Here is a 7,474-nt window from a genome sequence, read left to right on the forward strand (position 1 = left end):
ACCATTTCTTGAGAGGGCTTTGAGAAAGCTTGAATAAGAAAAGATTGGTTAAGGATAAACGGGGATTTCTTGAGGCATCTGAAGTTTGCGGGCGACATGGTTGTGCTGAGGGAGACTACGGAACACCTTGGAAAAATGCTTGAAGAACTACAATGAGAAAGCACGGGCGTGGGGCTACAAATAAATATAAATAAATCCAAAGCAATGTGAAATAACCATGCCAAAAAAGTCTGCTTGAACTTAGGGAACGCAACCCTAGAATAGGTAAAATAAACACCTAAATCGGACGACGAGTGCTACCGAATACAACAATGTACGTAGGTTATAGTCTTTACTTTAGATGGAAGTCAAAACCCGCTTTGCACTACTGGAATACGGCTGCTCCTACTCTCTTGGGATCTTTCTGTCAGCGTTAGGAGAAGATAGGTCTACCTCCCGATCTGTTGTTTTTCCGGCCTTCCAGAACTAGCGCAAGCTGCGCCAATATTTATTGGTTTGGAGTTGTCCCTGTACCACTCGAAATGCAAGAAACGGAGAACTCCACTGGAGCCTTTATAGGTCAAGTCGTAATCGGCGCGTGGGAATTGGCCTGTCTGTTTGTTTAGTGAATACTTAACAGAACGCCATGGTGGGAAAATTTTGAGGTTTGGCTCTTCTAATCCTAATGCTAGCGAGCGAAACCAGACTAGGTTCACCGCATTTCTGCAAATGTTGTCTTTTCTTGAGATTTTTAAATCTTGCTCTCTATTTATATTGTCACGAAGCGAAAGATGATGCAGTTGTAATGAAGGAAAAACAACTATATTTGAGTGAGCTGGTGCTCCCCTAAAACCTCAAAAAATACAGAGGGGGCGAAGCCTCAGTCAACAAAGTGACGTGGGCAGGTGAGTGTCGGCGAATCGAATACCGAGCGCCTACTCTGGGGGCATTTATCTTTCTGCGCGGGCATATCACCGCACGTTAAAGCTGCCCAAGTGGCCAAAATTAATCCGGAGCCCTCCACTACAGCTTCATCATTGCCTGCGTTGCGTCGCCGCGTTAAGCCCTAAAATCAATCAGTCAACCTTACCTTTAAAACCCCAAAGCTGGTATCCTTGCAGTCAACAGTTGATTGCGAGAGAAATAGCGGTCATTATTGTGTATTTATTGCAATTTTTTACGCAACAAAAATACCACGCCACCAAGTACATTTATTCGTATATATTACGACATTTTCGACAGAGCTGTGTAATGCAATGTCTGCTAGCAAGCCTGTAGTGCTGGAAATGCAGTCACAACTCCTTATTGCTATATTTAGAATGACATTCTTTCTAACATAACCACACAGCAACTCATATAGCCCTTGGTGGAATGCAACATGTGATGGAGACTTGTGGAATCTAAAAGCCAGTTGGCAGCAGCTTCTCCGCAAGACACGTACGGCTCACTGGGTTGATTTGAAATTTTACCACGACACGTTCAGTGCGCTGTATTACGTGGGAATGAATCATTTATAATTGACCTATTTTCTGACCTATCTTAACCAAATCTCAAACAAGCGCTGTTCAAGTTTATCAGGTCAAGGAAATAAAAGCATGGTCTACCTCTTCGAACGCGGCCGCACTGGTTCGAAGCAGAGAAACTGATGACTTATAATAGAGAGCGTTACTCTAGGAAGTAGAGAGTATTTGCGGCGTGCAACGAAGATGTTTCCGCAAGCCGTCGAAATGTAGGCACGTCTTACCATGAAGAGGTTACAATAAACAAAGTAGATAGTGCAATTTCTAGTTTCCCAATAACTGCTCCTAGTACAGAAGGTATTAAGAGAGGGATGATTAAATTGTGGCATAATGAAGCTCCGGGAGATCTCTGAATGCAATTATTATTTTACTGATAAACGCTTCTATACTCGTTGGCGCCTGGCTAAAATTTTGCGTTTTTTTCAAGAAGCCGCAGATGGGATACACAACTGATAACGTTAATTGCGCTCACACCTACTCCTGTTAAAGTAAATGAGCGCGCTTTGTTTATCATGATGAAAATGTTTTAGTGCGAAGAACATACTAAACTGCAGAAGAAGTGGTTTTAGAGAAGGATGCTCCATTTGGTGGGCGCGTGTATACTTGAAGCGTCGCGGCCACTTGGAATATAGGAATAAAAAGATCCCAAAAATGGCACTCTTGACATCTAACAAGCTTACGGCAGTAGCAAGCTTCCCGCTCGCTATTTCTTCGCACAGTATTGCACTACGCGGAAGGTAGCTTTTCTGGAAAACAAAATTTCTTTTGTTATCAACACGGCTACGTCTCTTCTCGGTATAAACCGACGAATGCGGTACCTGTGGGGCCTGCCCTCTCTCTAGTAACTTGCGTCAGACCTTCACGCCGATTCACCCGCATGCACAAACATGTGTTCATGGAGATGATATCGCCTTTGTCTCTTTATTGACGGAACTTCGTTCTATGTGTCATTCTTATCAATCTTATTTGAACGCCTCGTAACTATGACTGGACTTCTCAATTTTTTTTAATATTAAGAAGTGTGATATTCCCTTGTACACTCTTACAGGCACAATCTTAGTTTCGGTATCCTATCACAAACAATACATTTTTAGGTTGATTTGCTAAAATACATTGGGAATCACACAATGCAGTACTTTGAATTGGCGCCTTCATATTCAGAATATCAGAGAAAAGCACCAGGGCTTTAGCTCTACTAAGGGCCCATAGCCACAAGCAAAGAGGTCTCACGGGTCATACGCTCTTGATATGCAGGATGTATGTTCGGCAAATCGTCGAGTTTGGTGTATTTTGTTCTATGGTTCTGGGATCTATACTCGTTTTATTGCTGAAGCTGGAACTACAGGCATTCTGATTCTATTTAGCATTTCCCCATTACGTCCCGATTCGGGTGTTCTACTTGAAGACTGGGGTTTGAACACAGAATGCTAGGTTTAAATTTCTAACAGTCAATGCATTCCTAAAGCTCCTTGAGTACCCGCTGGCCAAAAAACATGGAGTTTTTCTGTAACACATAATCTACTTTACCAGTTTATATTCGTCTCATTTATTCGCCCACATGTAATTTTTCCGAATTTTCTTCTTACCCTATTAAAACCGCCCTACATTTCGTTCTCGTCTTGCAGTTTCTATCCACAGTCGCGGAGATTTGGTTCGATAATATGTTCCCCAAAAGCTGTTTCTTCCGGTAACGTAATTATAGTATTCTCCTGGTTCACCAATGTGAACAGGCACACCACACGGATATTGCAACCGAAAATTCGCGGAAAGATGCAAACGTCTGGGTGCGTATGTGCTCTCCGACATTAAACTGAGCTTTCTCATTGCGTTTACCCGAATGTATTACAGTTTTTATGCGGAATTCATTATTCTGCCTGCAATTCTGCAATTTATTTTCGTGCAATCTAGTGATTTCGTCCAACACGTCCTGTTCTGTGTACATGGCGCTCCCACAGGAAACTTTTATTCCTAGAACTAAAACTCTTTATTCCTGTATTCCCACTTATGTGCCGGAAATTCGGCTTGTTTGGCTTCCTGCCCACTGGAAGTCACTTCTAATGAAAGCGCTAATATCATGGCTACCTTGGCTCCAGCTTTAGCGAATTTATCGGTGCTTCACCGGAATGCTTCCGTAGTCCCACCCCGTTATTGTCAATACCTATTAGCCCAAGACGCCTCTGAGTACTGTCTGCATCCCGGCCAACATACGATGTCATTATATTATCTCTTTCTTGACTACTTGAGTGCTATTTTACAATGTTTATTTTAAATGCTAATTCCAATCTCCGAATATAACGAAGAAAGTAAATAACAAATGTTCCTATGTGGTGCTTCCTACGCACAAAATTGTTTATTCCTAACAATGAAATTGGAAACCTGTGCAAACACTTTCAAATATTTCATAAACCATGAGGTGAAAAAGTTCAAGATAACATCCGTTTGTTTCCAAACATGTTTATTCTGGGACAAATTCTACAAAATTAGGTCGTGCTACCATAAATTTAAGGCCGTTGTTATTTGAGGTAGCTTAACTAAATTTCGAGATGGTTTAGTAAAAAAATAAAGCCGTTTCGCTCAATGTGAATGCTGTCGGAAATGCAGAGCAGCGATTCGTCATAAGGGGTGCTGGCGCCGTTATCACCTCACAGCTACCACCCATCACGCTCTCGCCACCCTGTCTCACTCCTCTCTTGACGAATATGATATTCAAATTTCTCGCCTTCGCAGTGTTCGCGCGACCCCTGCCTGAAAGTGTGCCAGCGGGAGATCTGTTCTTTTTGTGCTCGCCTTATTTGGAGCGGTTTGCGTTATTTCGTGGCGATGGAGCGGTTTTGCATCATTTCGAACGTGTAATTTTTGGGGGGGGGGGGGGGGGGCGCTGGAGCCTTTCTGCGGCATTTCAAATGCGCTATTTGTTTCTTGCGCGCCCGCTTTTTTCGCTTACTGTAGTAAAAACCACCCCAACGAGCGTTCCTAACTAAATAGACGCACGGGCTGCCGGTTATACGTAGAGATTTTGTCTGAGATGTATGACAAGCCCCGGCGAATAACGAGGTTCGGACGGTACTACTATTTAACCCGCGTCGTTTTCGAAGCATCAGCGTTACTCCCTGACGACGGTCCACCAGGCTCTAATTCGGCCCGTTATCTCGCTGCGCCTCGTGATTCGGGCAGTTGCTTGACATCGACCTTTAGCGAGCTCCGGCCACAAGGCGAGCCCATAAACTTCCATGCATTTAAAACTACAGCATGGCTTATTAGCGCGATTTTCGGTACTCAGGCTGGCAGACTTCGTTTTCATGAACACTTTTCATACCTACCAGGAATAATTTTTGTCCCCCGCTCTGATTGACTTCAATTAGGAAAAGTGTACCAGCAAAGTTTCAAAACTACCTGTCTGCGTGGACCAGAGTAGGTTTACCTCCGGAAATTGTTTCAAATTTTCGTATTTTTCCAACCTGCAGTATCAGACAGGATGCCGTGGCGGTCGTTACGTGAGTTATTTTGAACACTTCCGGCGGTTATGGACGTCACTGGCTACATTAGGTATTTGGACAATGTCTAATAACTACTTTTATCCTGTATCCCGTGACATTAGTTTGACAGTCAAGTCTGGGTATGACGAGTTTTGATAAGGGGACTGACAAGTTCGTGGGCCAAGTACAAAGTTTAAAGTTTGCACTTCTGCTATTTATGATGATTTAGCTGTCATTCCCTTTAAATGTATTCACACATGTACGGAAAAACATGGCCGTCGTGCATGTTTTTAAGCTGCCAAGCCCTTTTGTTTTTTTTTTTATATTTTGATGATGTTACTTTTGGCTTTCATCTCTGCGGACGCTTAGCATTTGACAGTACCATTTTTTAGTAGGGCGGTCGGGTATAAAAAGCCACGCCAGTTTTCAAACTTTACCAGTTATCGAAATAATCCTGTGCCTTTTCTGGGTAAAAAATTTGCTTTGGTGAGGAAAGAATCAACCGAAATTTCTTTAGGTTACTTTAACAGTGTAAATTTTTTGAACTATCATTGCAAGAGTTATATAGTGCAAATGTTTCTATTGTATTGGCCTGTTCACTCCAAAAAAGTTCTAAATATAAAGGTCAAATTTGAGTACGTTTGAGAAGGATAACATCGGAGAAATGTTATTTATTCACTTTTCTACTTCGAAGAATATTTTTATTGTATGGACTGTGTAAGAGGTTATCATAGAATATTACACTGAACGGTTTGACCAATTCAACCTAATTTAAAATGTTTCCATCGGCGGCACGAAAACTTAAGTTTTCTATATTAGGGCAATGCCAAGAAGACGGTAAACAAATTGGGGTAATATGCTTATTGCACGGAAAATACTTGTCCCCTATTACGTCGTTCAGTACATATTTGCATTACGTGACAAAATACAGCTTAAAATATATGCCTTTAAACAGAGCTTTAATATATAAAAGTGTTATTAAATGATAATTCTGTTTTTCTTGTTTTCTTATCAGAAGGGACAGCATGGCTCGATTATTTGGTCTCCAACTTGTGCTCCTCGTCGCTGTGATCCTAGGTGAGGCTTTACAAACATTTTCCAAATGAAATATTTTCTAATGAGGTTGATTTCTTGTGACTTCCGTTAGTGTTCTGTGAACTTTTTACCAATGGCAAACATGCACTGTGAAATGAGCAAATATCTGTTTTTACAAAACAAGAAAAGATTTGATCTCATTTTCTGGCTAATTCCTAATCTCTATACAGTCGGAACCTTGGAAATGACTGAGGGTGTGTAAAACGGCTGAAAGGGAGGTAGCCGCTCTGTCCCTAAAACATACTGCACAGCCCTAATTTTTTTTGTAAGTTCAGGTTCGCGGAAAGAATCCAAACTGTCTTAGAAAGATTTCAAAAAGCAGTGTTGTTTTTGGAGCAAGTGTGCGTGGTCAATGCAGACAGACGCAGTGGATTTTGATGCAATAACACACCTTGTCTGAAAAGTACTTGAAATTTTTATGATGGTACCGCTTGCAACCACGCCTATTCGGTACTTCCAGTTGCTTCGCAAATTTGCTTGGTTCAAGAAACGTTCACTACCTGTGAGAGAAAACCAGGCATATCCTTCACAAAAGAACCGTGGTTGAGTTTCCTGTGTGCAAGGATAAACCTTTCCGCCTTTTTGTTAGATGAAAGTCCTAAAAATGTGTCTACAGCATGAAATTTTACAGGCAAGTGCTATAAACATTTCGTGTGACTCTTGAAATGCTGAGAATCCGGTATGAGCCTCGCGAAAATATCGAGCTATGAAATGGCTACAATGTTGCAATTTATAAGCACAACATTTCAATGTCACATATAGGCATTTATCAGCAATGAAGTAAGCGGAACAAAGCTCTCCAATATATACAGATGGAGAGCGTTGTTTGTGACTTGTTTTAAAAACGAACACAACCATTGCAATAGATTCCACGCTTTGACCTTACTTGGATTATCTTTGCTCAGCCCTTACTGCAACGTCGACCGAAGCCCTCGGTGGTGGAGTTGGGGGCGGCCGTGCCGAAGAAGCAATGGCGCGCGCCGAGGACTGGCGGCAGAAAAGTAGAGCAGCGCCCAACATTTAAAATGAGAAGACATCGATTGCCTGAAGATAGAGAGCAATAAAGCCTGAAAACGTTCCTTCCCCATACTCCCGTCGTACATTTCTTGTAATGGCGTAAAATGGGCATATTTCAAGGTTCTACGACAAGGAATGGAGAACGAGAGAGTTCACAAGAACTTGTGATGCTGTTCGTTATAAGTGTAGAATTTTTAGGCAGTTGACGGGGGAGGGGCTTTCTTTGCTGAGAAAGGAGTACTATGCTGAAAGAATAAACTTTTCTCGGGAAATCAAACTGGTGACCGCTTGGTGTAGCAGCGAGAAATAACGGTAATGTAAATTCCTAGTGTAATGCGCCACAATAAAAAAGTGTTGGTTTTTCATCGAAAGAGCAGAAAGAGGTAC

General features: G+C 42.0%; 1 long non-coding RNA gene across 1 annotated transcript; it reads left to right on the forward strand.

The window, feature by feature from the left end:
- Positions 1-5,338: 5,338 nt before the first annotated feature.
- Positions 5,339-7,159, forward strand: LOC144145074 (uncharacterized). Its single transcript, XR_013317428.1, has 3 exons — positions 5,339-5,461; positions 5,991-6,052; positions 6,976-7,159. It is a non-coding gene; the product is annotated as an uncharacterized LOC144145074 (long non-coding RNA).
- The last annotated feature ends 315 nt before the right edge of the window (positions 7,160-7,474 follow it).

This window comes from Haemaphysalis longicornis, unplaced genomic scaffold (assembly GCF_048455015.1).
Source record: "Haemaphysalis longicornis isolate Haplotype H1 unplaced genomic scaffold, Haemaphysalis longicornis Haplotype H1 scaffold_7, whole genome shotgun sequence".
In the NCBI taxonomy this organism is placed as follows: Eukaryota; Metazoa; Arthropoda; class Arachnida; order Ixodida; family Ixodidae; genus Haemaphysalis; species Haemaphysalis longicornis.